Source organism: Miniopterus natalensis, chromosome 10, assembly GCF_054644295.1.
Source record: "Miniopterus natalensis isolate mMinNat1 chromosome 10, mMinNat1.hap1, whole genome shotgun sequence".
Classification (NCBI taxonomy): domain Eukaryota; kingdom Metazoa; phylum Chordata; class Mammalia; order Chiroptera; family Miniopteridae; genus Miniopterus; species Miniopterus natalensis.
The window spans coordinates 830832-844450 of NC_142090.1; positions in this window are offsets into that span (position 1 = coordinate 830832).

Consider the following 13619-nt stretch of genomic DNA (forward strand, 5'->3'; position numbering starts at 1 on the left):
CCGCGGACCCAGAGCCAGGAATTCTGTTCTCAGCCCGGCCTGTGGGGCCTCGTAGGAAACGGGGAGGAATGGGGATAGCGGGGAAATGAGGGACTTACGACCACGGCTTGACTTGAGTGCCAGGAATTCCTGGGACTCGAACAGTTAAGGTGTAAAAGGTCCTTATACTTCCACAGAAAAACAGCAAGTGGCAGCCCGGCCAGTGTGGCTCAGTGGTTGAGTGTCCACCCACAAACCAGGAGGTCAGGGTTCGATTCCCGGTCAGGGCACAGGCCCGGGCTGCAGGCTCGATCCCCCGTCGGGGGCGTGCAGGAGGCAGCCGATCAATGACTCTCGTCATTGGTGTTTCTCTCTCTCCCTCTCCCTTCCTCTCTGAGATCAATAAAAACATTTTTTTTAAAAAGCAAGCGGCATTTGTAAGTAGCATCGTCCGAGAGAAGAGAAATCCCCCTCCAGTCACCGCGCGATCTCCGCTCGTCCTTGCACACAATCGCGTTTCGTTCCTCACTGAGAGACGTCGGGAGACACGTTCTGCACGCTCCTCCCCAGGCGCGTCGGGGACACTTCTGGCATTTAGCTTGTCATTGTCATCATTGCCTTCCACGGGTCGACCGGTCCAACCCCAAAACCTCACGCTGTCGCTCATCACAAGTGAATTTATCAACACGTACGTAATGGGAATGCTCGGGAGAGTTTTAACTGTTTGCATATGAAATTACTTCTCCACGCTTCAAAAAAACTCAGTTTTGCATAATCAGTGATGATAAGGGCAGTTGACAGTTACGTGGGTGGGAGCGGAGTGAGGGTGCGAGTGGAATCTCAATCAGTTGGGGGAGTCTGTCCAGAGGTTGCGAGAGGAATCGGACGCGGGGCTGGTCCCTGGTGTTGGGGTTAAGACAAAGCTCTTCAGGTCCTATTAGCAGCCTCCCTCCCCTGCATGGAAAACTGGCACCTAACCTGTTAACGTTTCCCTCGTGACACATCCTCCAAATCACCTGGATGCACGGCCGAGCAAATATTAAAATTAATGAGGCCATTATTTTAATGCAGGGGAAGCAGCTTGTCTCAAAAAATATCTTACAGGGACACATGCATGCACACAAATGTGCACGTATGAACACACGTGCATGAGTATATACTTGCACGTGTGTTTACACGCACACTCATACACATGCACACATGTGAACACGTGGACATGCTGACACGTGTGTGGGTGTGTGCGCATGTGCACACGCATGCACACACATGTACGCTCACCACCCCAAACAAATGCCACTGCCGCCTGGCCCTGCACAAAGGACAGCAGCCGCCGCCTACAGACGCGCCACCAGGCCCAGACGCTCTGAGTGACGTGGGTGGGAAGCCACCACATCCAGGGAGAAAGCAGAGCAAACTGCATTCTGGGAGTTTCCGTGCACGCCAGTCCCCGCAACACACGAGAAGTCGTGCTTCAGACGTGGCTTTACTTCCGATGACAGCGGTTCAGGGACAGGGCTGCAATGTGGCTTGTTAATTAGACGCCTCTCAGGTTCTAACCTAGTTCCAGCATCCAGTGAAGGGTTCCCAAAACGTACACTGTCCCCCTAGACTGTGTTCCCCACCCCACCCCACTATCAGGCTGAGAACCAAGCGCATGGGTCCCAGAGGCGGTGACACCGACAGTGGACATCAGCCCTGCACCCCAGATGCCCATGGCTACTGTGAGGGGGGTTCTGGGGGCCTCTGGGAGAAACTAACTTTATTTGTGGTCAAAAAACAAACCCGTACACGCTTACGTAACCTACGTGGTGACCCTGAGCTATCTTTCCCGTTGAATGTGCACTGTCTGAAGAGCTGAACTGTCTGTTCTCACCTAAAAAATGTCTTGGTCCTGGCTGGTGTGGCTCAGTGGTTAGAGTGTCGGCTGAGCACTGAGGGGTCGAGGGGTGGACTCCCGGTCAAGGGCATGTACCTGGGTTGCAGGTTTGATCCCCGGCCCAGTCAGGGCGCGTGCAGGAGGCAGCCCGTCCGCGTGTCTCTCACATCGATGTTTCTGTCTCTCTCTCCCCCTCTCCCTCCCTCCCTTCCACTCTGTCTAAATATCAATGGAAGAAATATCCTCAGGTGGGGATTAGCCAAAAAAAAAAGAGAGAGAGAGTCCTGGGATTCTGAAGACAAAGCATCCATGCGATTCCCTCAATAAAAAGAGAGAAAGGTCGAACGTCTGCCGGCCACACATTCTGGGAGGAGCGTTAATAGCTTATTCGGTTAATGCATCACCTCATGTCCTGTGTCTGAAATGCCTTGTCCTGCCCCAGCCACCACTCAATAAACACCCGGCTGGGGGGTGACAGACGCAATTCTCACCTTCGCGGCTATTCCATCGTCCTGGAATGAAGATGTTTCTCTTTGAAATAAGGTTATTTTCCTCCCCTCTCTTTCCTGTCCCAGCCCCGGTCTCTCTGTGGGGTGAGAGGGCCTGCTGGGTGCAGAGCTAAGACCGGTGTGGGAGGGCAGACCCGCCTTGTGGGAAGGGACAGGAGGGGAGCCCGGCCCTCTGACCCCTCGGGCCCCTCGGGCCCAGTGCCGAGGCCACCGTGCAGATGACATCTGAGCCCCACAGGCCCTGGTGACCGGGGTGGCCCCGGGGGAAAGGAGCACAAAGCCCCTCCCAGCTGCAGGCGCCAGTGGTCTCCACTCTGGGCCATTTTCCGACAAGTATTTCTCTGCCTCTGGGGTGGAGGTTGGAGCTGGGGGGGCCCTACCTGCTGTGCCAGCCAGAGACGTGAGCCCCCAGCCCCTGGCCCGGCCCAGAGGGAAAGTGTCCAATACTCAGAAAATGCCACGACTCGTGTTTCTGTCCCATCTCGCCTCTGATCACACACACAGAAAAGGGCGCCCCGAAGGGTCGCGGGGTTCAGTGGCAGTCTCACAAGCTTTTCCAGAACAAATCGCAGACACCGACCTCTGGCCCGCTCTTTGCATAAGAATTAACGCCCCGGCCCGGCCTCTGCCAGTGGCACCTGGGGCTTCGCAGCGCAGCTTCTGATTGAAAACTCGGGGCTTTTTCTCTGTCGTAAGAAGCGAGAAGAAAGGGGGACGCGGCTCATCTGCATCGCAGATCAGCCCGGCGGAGAAAGCGGAGCCTCCGCGATTCCGCGCACGTCTCCCGGGGCTGGGGCCGGCGCCGTCCTAGCAACGGGGTCCTGGCAACCGCGCAGCCAATCGCGGCGCTGGCAACGGAGTCCTGGCAACAGCTCAGCCAATCGCGGCGCCGGCAACAGAGTCCTGGCAACCGCGCAGCCAATCGGAGCGCCGGCAACGGAGTCCTGGCAACCGCGCAGCCAATCGGGCGCCCCCGCCCGCGCGGGAGGGACAGCAAGAGCCGTGCGGTTCTGTCCACGCATCTGCACCGGCCTTTTATGAAGAGTCACCGGGCGGACTTGGGGACCGGGGGAGAAACACGGGCTCTGCCGGGAGGAGGTGACTCCGAGCCGCTTGAACATCAGCTACAACCCGGAGCAAGGCCGGGTCTTCTAGAGGCGCGGGGGCTGCCGCGCGCTCCTGTGATGGCCGGTGCGACGGGCCAGGGTCTGAATTTAAAACACCATCGCTCTCCCGCAAGTTTCTTGCCTGTTGTTTGGTTTTTGTTTTATTAATTCTCACCCAAGGATATTTTTCCCATTGATTTTCAGAGGTGGGGGGAGGGAGGGGGAAGGAGAGGAAGAGAGGCACATGGATGGGTTGCCTCCCAAGGGGGGCTGGGGATCAAACCTGCAACCCAGGTACGTGCCCCTGACCGGGCATCGAACCCTCAACCCTTCGGTGCTCGGCCGACGCTCTAACCCCTGAGCCACACCGGCCAGGCCTCTGCTGTGTTTTAATGAAATTCGTCCCTACGCAGACATGCCCGGGGGGTGAGGACCGGCAGGCGTGGCCTCTAGGGGTGAGGTCGTCAGTGCCCTGCTTTTGTCTCTCAACCTCCCGGCGTTTCCAACTTTTCTTACATGAGCATTTGCCTTCTCGGGGGACCTGCGCAACCAAGGAGGAGCCGCCTCCCGTCAGAAAGCTCTAGATTATGGCCCAATGGCCGCGGCTGACAGAAGGTTCTAGATGGACGCTGGATTTTCAGAACTGAGTGTCTTGCAGCGGAATCCACGGCCCTGACGGCAGGATAGAGGGACACGGGCTCTAAGGGCATCTTGAAGTCTCCAAGGGGTCGTCAGGAGCCTCAAGGCCTTGCCACCCTCAGATTCTATTTTCTAAGGAAAAGAGGCCCCTGGGTGCCATCCCCTTGAAGGAGGCCCATGAGTGCCTCCTCCCAAGGGCACTAAGGGAAGTGACCCCGATGACCCTGCTCCTGCAGGCGGTGACATGATCGTTGGAGGGGATGCTGTGGTCTCTTCCTTCAAAGGCGCAAAGACACGCTCACCGCCCTGGCCCCGTCTGTCTTCTCAACGCCATTGCTTTCTCTCCCCTCCCTTCCTGTCTTCCAGGCTCAAAGCTGACGCACCAGCACAGGGCACCCAGGAGGTGTTTCCTCCAAAGACAGACAGATGCTGACTCTAGGCACTGAAGGCCTCCTGCCTTCTGTCCTTGCTACCAGGGCCATGAGGAGGACACTTCTCAGAGGGGAGCTGAGAAAAGACCCCAGCCCTTGGCTTGGTGTGGGGGAGAGGTTCCAGAGAGGTCAAGAAAGGCCCTCTGGCCCTGGCCTGCCCCTCGAGGTCGGGGGCGTGCAGCATCAGGGGGAATGCCAGCAAGTGGGATTTCATGGCTCTGAAAGGCAGGACGCCCGTCCGTCCCCCCGCAGGGGAGCCCCACCCAGACAAACCCCCAAGCCCAAGCCCGAGCCCGAGCCCGAGCCCGAGCCCATGGGAAGCAAGAGTGAGTCTCAAAGGCTCTGACCCAAAAATCAGGGAAAGAGCAGAGGAATTAAATAAATCACGGACACTCCGGGTGTAATCAGGACTCCAGGCCTCGAATTGTAATGGTTTTGATTAAAGAACAAATTGCCAAAGTGTAACTACCGCCTGGGCTCCTTGCCTCGAGTGACATGATTTCCCCTGGTGGCTCATGGCTCGGAGGGGACACGGGTGACAGGAAGGGGAAGGGGCAGTCGCCTGCCCGCCATTCACCCGTCCCTAAAGCAGAAACTTAATTAGAGCTGCTGAGGCCCCCTCAGCCAGCTGGGGGGATGTTGGGGCAACTCACTGACCATCTGCAAGCCTCGGTTCCCCTTCTGTACAATGAGGGGTGAAGGTGCCAGTGCACAGGACTTTGTGAGGATCGAAGATCACACGTCGGAAAGCGTCACCAACAGCAGGTGCTGGGTCAGCTAAGGAATTGCTATTATTAATAATCATAATGTAGAAACAGCTGCTGGCAAAGTGCAGATGGGATTTTTATTTTGGGGGCCATCTCAGGGTCCAGGGAGTCACAGAGTTCTGGCAACTCTGGAACTTACAGAGGACGATGCCATTGATTCACTGAATTACATGTTTTACTGGACAGGAGGTGGGCGTAACCACCTCCAAGGAGGGTGTTAATGGTTTGGCCTAAAAGTACTCTGGGCGTCTTGGCAAGAAGGTGAAAATACTTTCCGAAGGAACCTCACAGCCAAAACTTTGGTGGAAGGGGTGGATCCTAGGACATGCAATACGAGAAAACATGTTGACCAGGGTCCCAGAGACCTCGCTTCCCAGAGATTGGGAGGGTTTGTTGTTTTGTTTTTAATCCCAACCCAAGGATATGTTTGTTGATTTTAGAAAGAGGAAAAGGGAGAGAGAGAGAAACATGGATGTGAGAGAAACACCCACTGGTTGCCTCCCGTACTCGCCCGGACCAGAAATGGAACCCGCACCCCTTTTGGTGCACAGGACAGTGCTCCACCAACCACAGCCAGGGCAAGACTGAGAGTTTTAAAGAAAAGAATATGAGCGTGTGCATGTGCCCGTGTGCATGTGTGTGCATGTGTGTGCATGTGTGCCGTGTGTGCATGTGTGCCGTGTGTGTGCATGTGTGTGCATGTGTGCCCTTGTGCGTGTGTGTGCCCATGTGCATGTGTGTGGCTGTATGCATGTGTGCGTATGTGCCCCATGTGTGTGCGCACATCCATGCATGTGTGCCCGTGTGTGTGTGCATGTGTGCATGTGTGCCATGTGTGTGCCCTTGTGCGTATGTGTGTGTGTGCACATGTGCGTGTGTGCGTGTGTGTGGCTGTGTGGCTGTGTGCATGTGTGAGTATGTGCCCCGTGTGTGTATGCACATCCATGAATGTGTGCGTGTGTGCCCATGTGCCTGTGTGTGCGTGCACAGCGTGGTAGAACATTTGAGCTACGACTGTGAAATGTCAAGCACACTATCTGTCAGCACACTCGGTTACAGGTGTGGCCCCTCCTGGAGGACGCTGGGATCCCGTCACAGCCGGCACACTGCTGAAACTCCCTCCTCAGACACAGTCTTTAGAAAACCCAGCTCGGTGTTGGTTCGGTTGAAGCTTTTTGGATTAAATGTCTTCTCACTCACATGCCCTGCACATAGTACCAGGCGTTTCTCCATCAACTTTGCAGACTTGACCGGAGCCTGATCGTTGCTGAGGCTCCAGGCCAGCAGTCACGCTACTCACAGAGACTGGCCTCCAAATAGCTTCTGGTTGCTCCCAAAGGGAAGCACTCTCACCAGACAACACATTTCCCCTCCTGATACTAATCCAAAGACTCTTTAGTTGACACATCACTGGGCAAACACACGCCCTCCCAGGGTGGCTGCTCTGAGGGGCAGCAATTTGGGTGGGTAATTTCAGTCTCGACACCACGGCTAGGCCAGAAGTAGCTTGTCCCTGCAGCAGCCCCAGCGTGATGGGACTGAACGTAAGGATGGCCACTGGTCCACAGTGCGTTTCCTGGACCTGATGCTTTACGCAGATGAACCCCGGGCTCCGGAGGGACAACTGGGCGTCTGAGGACACCAGACACACCTGTATGAGCTTGGCTCCCACTTCAGTCACCGCCATCAGCTCAGACCCACAGGCAGGTGCGACCGTATCCCCGTGGCTGCAGACTGGGCTCTCGGTTTCCCTGTATGAGTCTGAGCACCATTCATCCAGGGACAAAGCTCGGCTCTCTGGTGATGAGCTGCTTTCTAAACACCGTCCACACAGGCCCTGGTCACCTGCAGCCTTATTTTAGGCTCCTGGCAGACGGCACGCACCTGACCGCTGGGTCTGACTCCTCCGTGGAAACATGGAGCAATCAATGGAGCGAATTAGAGCTACGTGCTCAGCCCTTCAAAGTTAGATGCTGTTCTAGACACGTTCCTTGGACCCGCTGCAGAAACTCCCTCCACCCTGAGAAAAAGTGCTTTCCGCTCTGGCCGGTGTGGCTAAGTGGTTAGAGTGTCGGCCAAGCACTGAAGGGTTGAAGGTTCGATTCCTGGTCAGGGGCACATAGCTGGGTTGCAGGTTCGATCCTGGCCCCCGTCAGGATGTGTGTCTCTCACATCAATGCCTTTCTCTCTCCCTCCTGCCCCTCACGTCCCTCCCTGCCTTCCACTGTCTCTAAAAATCAATGGAAAAAAATATCCTCAGGTAGGATTCACAAAACAAAAGAGAAAGAAAACAAGTTGCATCGCCCCCCAGACTCGCCACAATGTATCTGATGAGAGGAACGTTAGCACCTCAAAGCAAAACTGTTTCTGTGTCATCAGATCAGAACGACTTGCAGAAAGGAGACAAGATTCTCAGTTTGGGGAAATCTCTGAGCTTGTTGGTAACCAGCTCCCTCGTTAGTCACCACAGATGGTGTGTGACAAACGGGAAGCTGGCGGTGTCCCTGCTGCGTCGTCACCCAAGCCGACGGCCCAAGGTCACCTCACACCACTTGGGTCGTTTATTTCAAAGAAAGTTCCTGTGTTTTTTTAACTTCGGCTTTTAATATTTGCCACATTGTTTAAAAATAGGTTTTTATTGATTTCAGAGAGAGGAAGGGGAGGGAGAGAGAGAGAAACATCATTGATGAGAGAGAAACACCGATCGGCTGCCTCCTGCGCGCCCCCCTCTGGGGATCAAGCCCAGCGTGTGCCCTGATGGGAAATCGAACCCGAACCTCCTGGTTCACGGGTCGACGCTCACCCCCTGAGCACACCGGCCGGGCTGGAAGCCATGGTAAGGAGAGTGTCACTTACTCCATTAGTTGGTGACCACCGGGAGTTTTCCTGGGTTTTGAGATAGTGTCTTAGTTTGAATTAGAGATTTTGTTTTGACGCAGTGGCTGCAGCAGGCATGTCGAATATTCCAGAGCCCTCTCTGCGTCTGACGCAGGACACAGGGGCCCTGGCTGGGCGGCTTAGTTGGTTGGAGTGCCATCCCATGCTCCAGAAAGGTTGCAGGTTCGATTCCCGGTCGTGGTGCGTGCAGGAGGCGGCTGATCAGTGTTTTTCTTTCTCTTCTATCTCTTTCTCTATAAAAACTAGTGGGGCCTGGCCGGTGTGGCTCAGTGGTTGAGTGTCGTCCCATGAACCAAAAGGTCACCGGTTCGATTCCGGGTTGTGGGTTGGATCCCCAGTGGAAGGCGTGCAGGAGGCAGGTGATCGATGTTTCTCTCTCATCAGTGGTTCTTTTCTCTCTGTCCCCCCTTCCTCTCCCTAAAAATAAATGGGAATATATCCTCAGGTGTGGATTAAAAATAATAATAAATAAATAGGACACGGAGGGTGAGGGTTGCCGGTGGCGCCCCCTGGAGGATTCCCGGGGCGGGACAGTGCGGGCGTTCCCCTTTGCTTTGTCTTTCTTTTACTGCCCAGGCCCTTTGAGATTTTTTTTACCTCGGTCTCCATAGCAATTTGTCAGAAGTAAAGGACAGCAGGAGACACAGAGGTCACACTCTTTGATGTTGTAAAGTGTCAGCAGAGAGAGACACCATAGGCTTAGGCGAGAAGGAAACTGGGAGAAACAAAGACCCCGTTTGTCAGGATGTTGCTCTGCACCTGCAGAAGCTGCTCACAGTAAACGTCTGGGCTGAGCAAACACCCGCGTGTTCCCACCGAGAGCTTCGGAAACAAAAACACGGGTGAGGTGACCGGCTTCCCTCCGTCCCCGCGGTGGGACCAGCTCACTCCTGAGGGCTCCGAGCTGAGGCCGGTGGGCTTGCCGTGAGCTCCGTGTGACAGGGACGGGGGCCATGCACGGCTCGGCTTAGCTGGGAGGTGCTAGAAATATTAATAGATTTTTCTTTTTCTCTCTGAGCCCAGGAAACCACAAATCACCATTTGTCATGTTATGTGAGTAAAGGTGTAGAAATGTCCTTGGCGTGTGAGTGTAGAGAGGAAAATGCTGAACTTTTGGTGGAGCCTAATGTTATTACTGAAACTTGTGTCCTCGTGAACCCTTATTTGAAAGGGTACGGACTGGATGGCAAACTCCCCACGGCCCAGCGAGCGTAATTACCCACCAGGGGGCAATGTCCGGGCTCGGGTGCCCTCCCCCCACAACTCATTCAGCCTTAATGAACATAATTAGTAAGACTAATTTACTTTCCTGCACGCATGTGCATGTATGTGCACATGCGTGTGGTGCGCGTGTCTGTGCACACGCGTGTGGTGTGCGTGTCTGTGCACATCTGTGTGCGCCGTGGGTGGAGGTGGGTCTCCTGACCACAGCCCTGGTTTCTTTTGTAGAGGCGCCCTCCTGTGGCCACAGGGAACATTGCACCATGAAACGCCACCTTGCCCAGGCGGACCCCCAGCAACTGATTTCCATGCCAAGACCTGCGGTAAAAAAATTCCCACGAAGCTTTTTCCGAAAATATTTTATTTGGGGTTTGAAAAGTTGGGACACTGAAATACTAAGGCACAGAAACCCCATTGAAGCTGGATTTCTGAGAGCAGGGTCTGCGTGCCAAGACGGTGCTGGCGTCTGGGGCACTGCAGCAAATCGCCACACGCTGGGGCTCACGACACGGACACTCGTCCAGAGTCTAGAGCAGAGGCCAAGGTGCCACGGGAGCTACTGTTCGTCCCACAAACTACTCTGCTTCTGGGGTCCCCTTCTCTGCAGAGTCCCGCTAGGCGGCGCTGAGCACGGACTTCTGTCTGTCCTGTAGCGTGGTTAGTGAGGTGCTGTCCCCTTCTGGCAGGCTCATGGTTGGCTCTTAACTGGCGGCTTCCCAAGGCATGGTGGGCGAAGGGGGGCGGGGGGTGAGGACAGAGAAGAAAGGGCCACCCGCAGGACCCGCACCTGGTGTCCAAGGCCACTAACACCAAGGGCGACCTGTCAGATGACGTGGCCCTTCCAGGCCATCAGAAGACGCAGTGGTCTCCCGCCCTGAAGCAGCGGCACCTCGTGAGTGTGGCACCCGGGACGTCACCTCTCTGGACTCCACCCTGGTTCCAAGCGTGGGGGACGGTTACAGGTTTACTTAAATGTCATAGTCATGACTGCCTATACTAGGTATGCATGTACCTAGCGCATTTATTCATATGTGTAGTAACATGCTTGTACGCACTGACATGAGACGAACCCAAAAGCAGACAGCAGGAGCCCGGAGGCAGCGCCACCTCCCCGCCGCCCTGAAACGTGGCGCTTTGTGCAGATCCGCCAGCCTTGTGCAGACACCAGTTCTGTGCTCAGAGTGGCCGCAGGGCCAGCTGTGTGGTAGCAGAAGCCTCCCATCGACTGGCCAGAGCTCGGGCCCCACGCGCACTCCGAGGCCCGGAATGTACATGATTTCCTGGGGCCTGTGTTCTCAACGGTGGCAGGTCAGTGACACAGCCGAGCTCAGAGGACGGAGAGCTGAGGTCACAGCGCTGCCCGAGCTCCTCAGCCTCCAGGAGCCCACGCACTCCCTGCCCACCACCCGGGTTGATGGAGGAGATTAAGGACATGTTGGCAGAGGTGTGCCAGGCCAAAGGGCACAGCCTGGGCCGCCCCCAGGACAGGCAGGGTTCCAGAGGCGTGGGAAGTGGACTTGGGGGCTCAGCCATGCCCTGGGCCCTGTCCTGTCCCATCTAGGGCCCCATCAAGCAGACCTTCCGGACCCAGGACTCCATGAGCTGAGCCCCAAGGGTCCAGACCCGGACAGCTGGCCACCTCGCCGTGAATCCGATACACTTTCTCGAGACGGAAGATTCACGGGCCGGTGTCATCCGGGGCTATCCCGGGTCGCTGTGTAATGTCTTGTCAGAGAAACAATCATTTTTATGCCATAAAACCCGGGTCCTGTCTGTCCACTGAGAATGAACGCAGTCAAGCGGAAACCTATAAAAAAACCCCAGGGACAGAGGCAGAGTCGCGGCTGCTGACCGGCCTGTGATCAGCTGCCTCCACTGCGGTGTGGGGGTCACCGCTGCTCGGCCAGAGCCCGGCTGGTGTCAGGAGAGCGCGGGCGCTGGGGCCTCAGCAGACAGGACTGGCCTGACGGAGCAGCTGCAGCTCAAACGTCTGAAACGTCCCCGCTGACCTTGCCACCCAGTGCTGCCTGGTGCCCGGTGACACCCCCTCCCCAGGACAGAACTTTTGGTGGCATCACTTCCTAGCTCCCCTGGGGAGAAGCTGGGAATTCTGATAAACACTCGGCGATTTTCTAAAGTTAGGGTTTATCTGAGAAGCTAGCCACTCGCTCAGGGTCACCTGGCCAGAGGTGAGGAGCTAGGCCGTCCTGTGTGTGCAGTGACAGTGGTCACTGTGATGAGCTCCAGCCGTCAGCCACAAGAGAAGGTGAAGATGCCTTAATTCCCATCGCACCCTGGGCCGGTCCCAGAGAGATGCCCATATGGCGCCTTCAGTGTGACCTCAGGGAGGGCCCCCGGTCACCCCCACCCCAGTGACAGCCGTTGACTGGAACACGCTGATGGGACCATGAGAGTAAGAATGGGACAGAGGGGGTACTGGGTGCCAGGCAGGTAAGTGTACTCCGGGGGACCCTCTGTGGGTGGCCAGTTGCCAGGGGACCTGTGAAAGCTGGAGGGGACAGGGAGGGAGAGGATCTGAACTAGAGCCTGGAAGGGGCCCAGCACCCAGTGTTGTCCCTCAACAAAGCCACTGCTGGGGCCAGGGGCACCTTCCTGTCTGCCCAGCACCCCCAGCAGCTTCAAGATGGGCAGGGGACGTCCCCGTGGTGGTGACATTGTGGTGGGACCTGCTTAGGACAACCCCTCCTCACAGCAAGGCCGGGATGTTGGGACAGAGCTGGGACACGTCCATGGCCAGGAGAGTCCGGAGTTCGTCCCCTCAGTGTCCCCCCACCCCGTCCAGTGTCCCCCAAGAGGGTGGTTTCCCACGTGTTCAGTGGGGTGTCAGTTTTAAGGAATTTCCTCACCCAGCACACAGCTCAGGACCCAGCCTTCTGCCCCAAACACCAGCCTTTCATAACTGAGATGGTGCAGAACTGCTTTTATTTAACAACTAATGACAGGGCAACTCACAACATGTGTAAATGATGGCACGTGAGCCACAAGTGACACTCACACTTTATTTACGCTGGTGGCAATACAGGTCACGCTGTCACGACTACGTTCCCACAACAAGCGTCACACCAGGGGCCCCGTCCTGCAGCCCCCCCCCCCACCAAAACCAAACAAACAAAAGCGAACGTCCCTGGGACAGTCATGTTAGAACCACAGACATCAGCTTATCGGGCGGCCCGGCCACACGGCTCAGCCACAGCACCCTGGCCTCCACGCTGCGGGTTCGAGTTGCTGGCATTTTTATGTCACGTCCACGCTTTGCGCACCCCCTTGTTTCCACGAGAGAGAGGAAAAGGCGGGTGAGCAGCGGGCTCTCGTGTTAGTGGAGGAAGCGTCACCGCAGGGGGCAGAGGGTTAGGCGGCAGATCATGCAAAGAAAGCACCACAGAGACGGCGAGAGTCTGGCTACAGCAGGATTCTCGCAAAGGAGCCGATGTTTACAGACTGAAATACTGAGTCCCGAGTACCTGCTGGTACCTCTGTGTGTGTGTGTGCGTGAGTGTGTGTGTGCGTGTGTGTATGAGAATGTTTGTGTGCGCGCGAGTGCGTGTGTGAATGTGTGCGTGAGTGAATGTGTGCGTCTGAGTGTGTGTGAATGTGTGCGTGAGTGAATGTGTGCGTCTGAGTGTGCGTGTGAATGTGTGAGTGCGTGTGTGTGAATGTGTGCGTGTGAATGTGTGCGTCTGAGTGCGTGTGAATGTGTGAGTGCGTGTGTGTGAATGTGCGTCTGAGTGCGCGTGTGTGAATGTGTGCGAGTATGCGTGTATGAGTCTGAATGTGTGTGTGAGTGTGTGTGTGAATGTGCGTGAGTGCGCGTGTGTATGAGTGTGAATGTGAGTGCATGTGTGTGCGAGTGTGTGTGTGTGAGTGTGAATGTGAGTGTATGAGTGTGTGTGTGCAAACAGCCTAATTTTCCGCGGCACACCCTAAACTCCGAGCCAGAGATGGTTTTAAGGAACAGAGTTTTGCAGAGCCCTGCACACATGCTACAAGGAACAACTATGGGTCCAGAGGGAAAAGGTGGGATTTGGCAAAAATTAAAGAATACTTGAAGTCAAGCTGGGCGACTCAGAGACGACCAGATTTAAAACCACAGATACAGGTGACCCACGAGGCCAGGCGCTGAGGCGCGGCTCTGCGACCTGAAGCTAAGCACCTGCCGGTCATGGCTCAGGCGT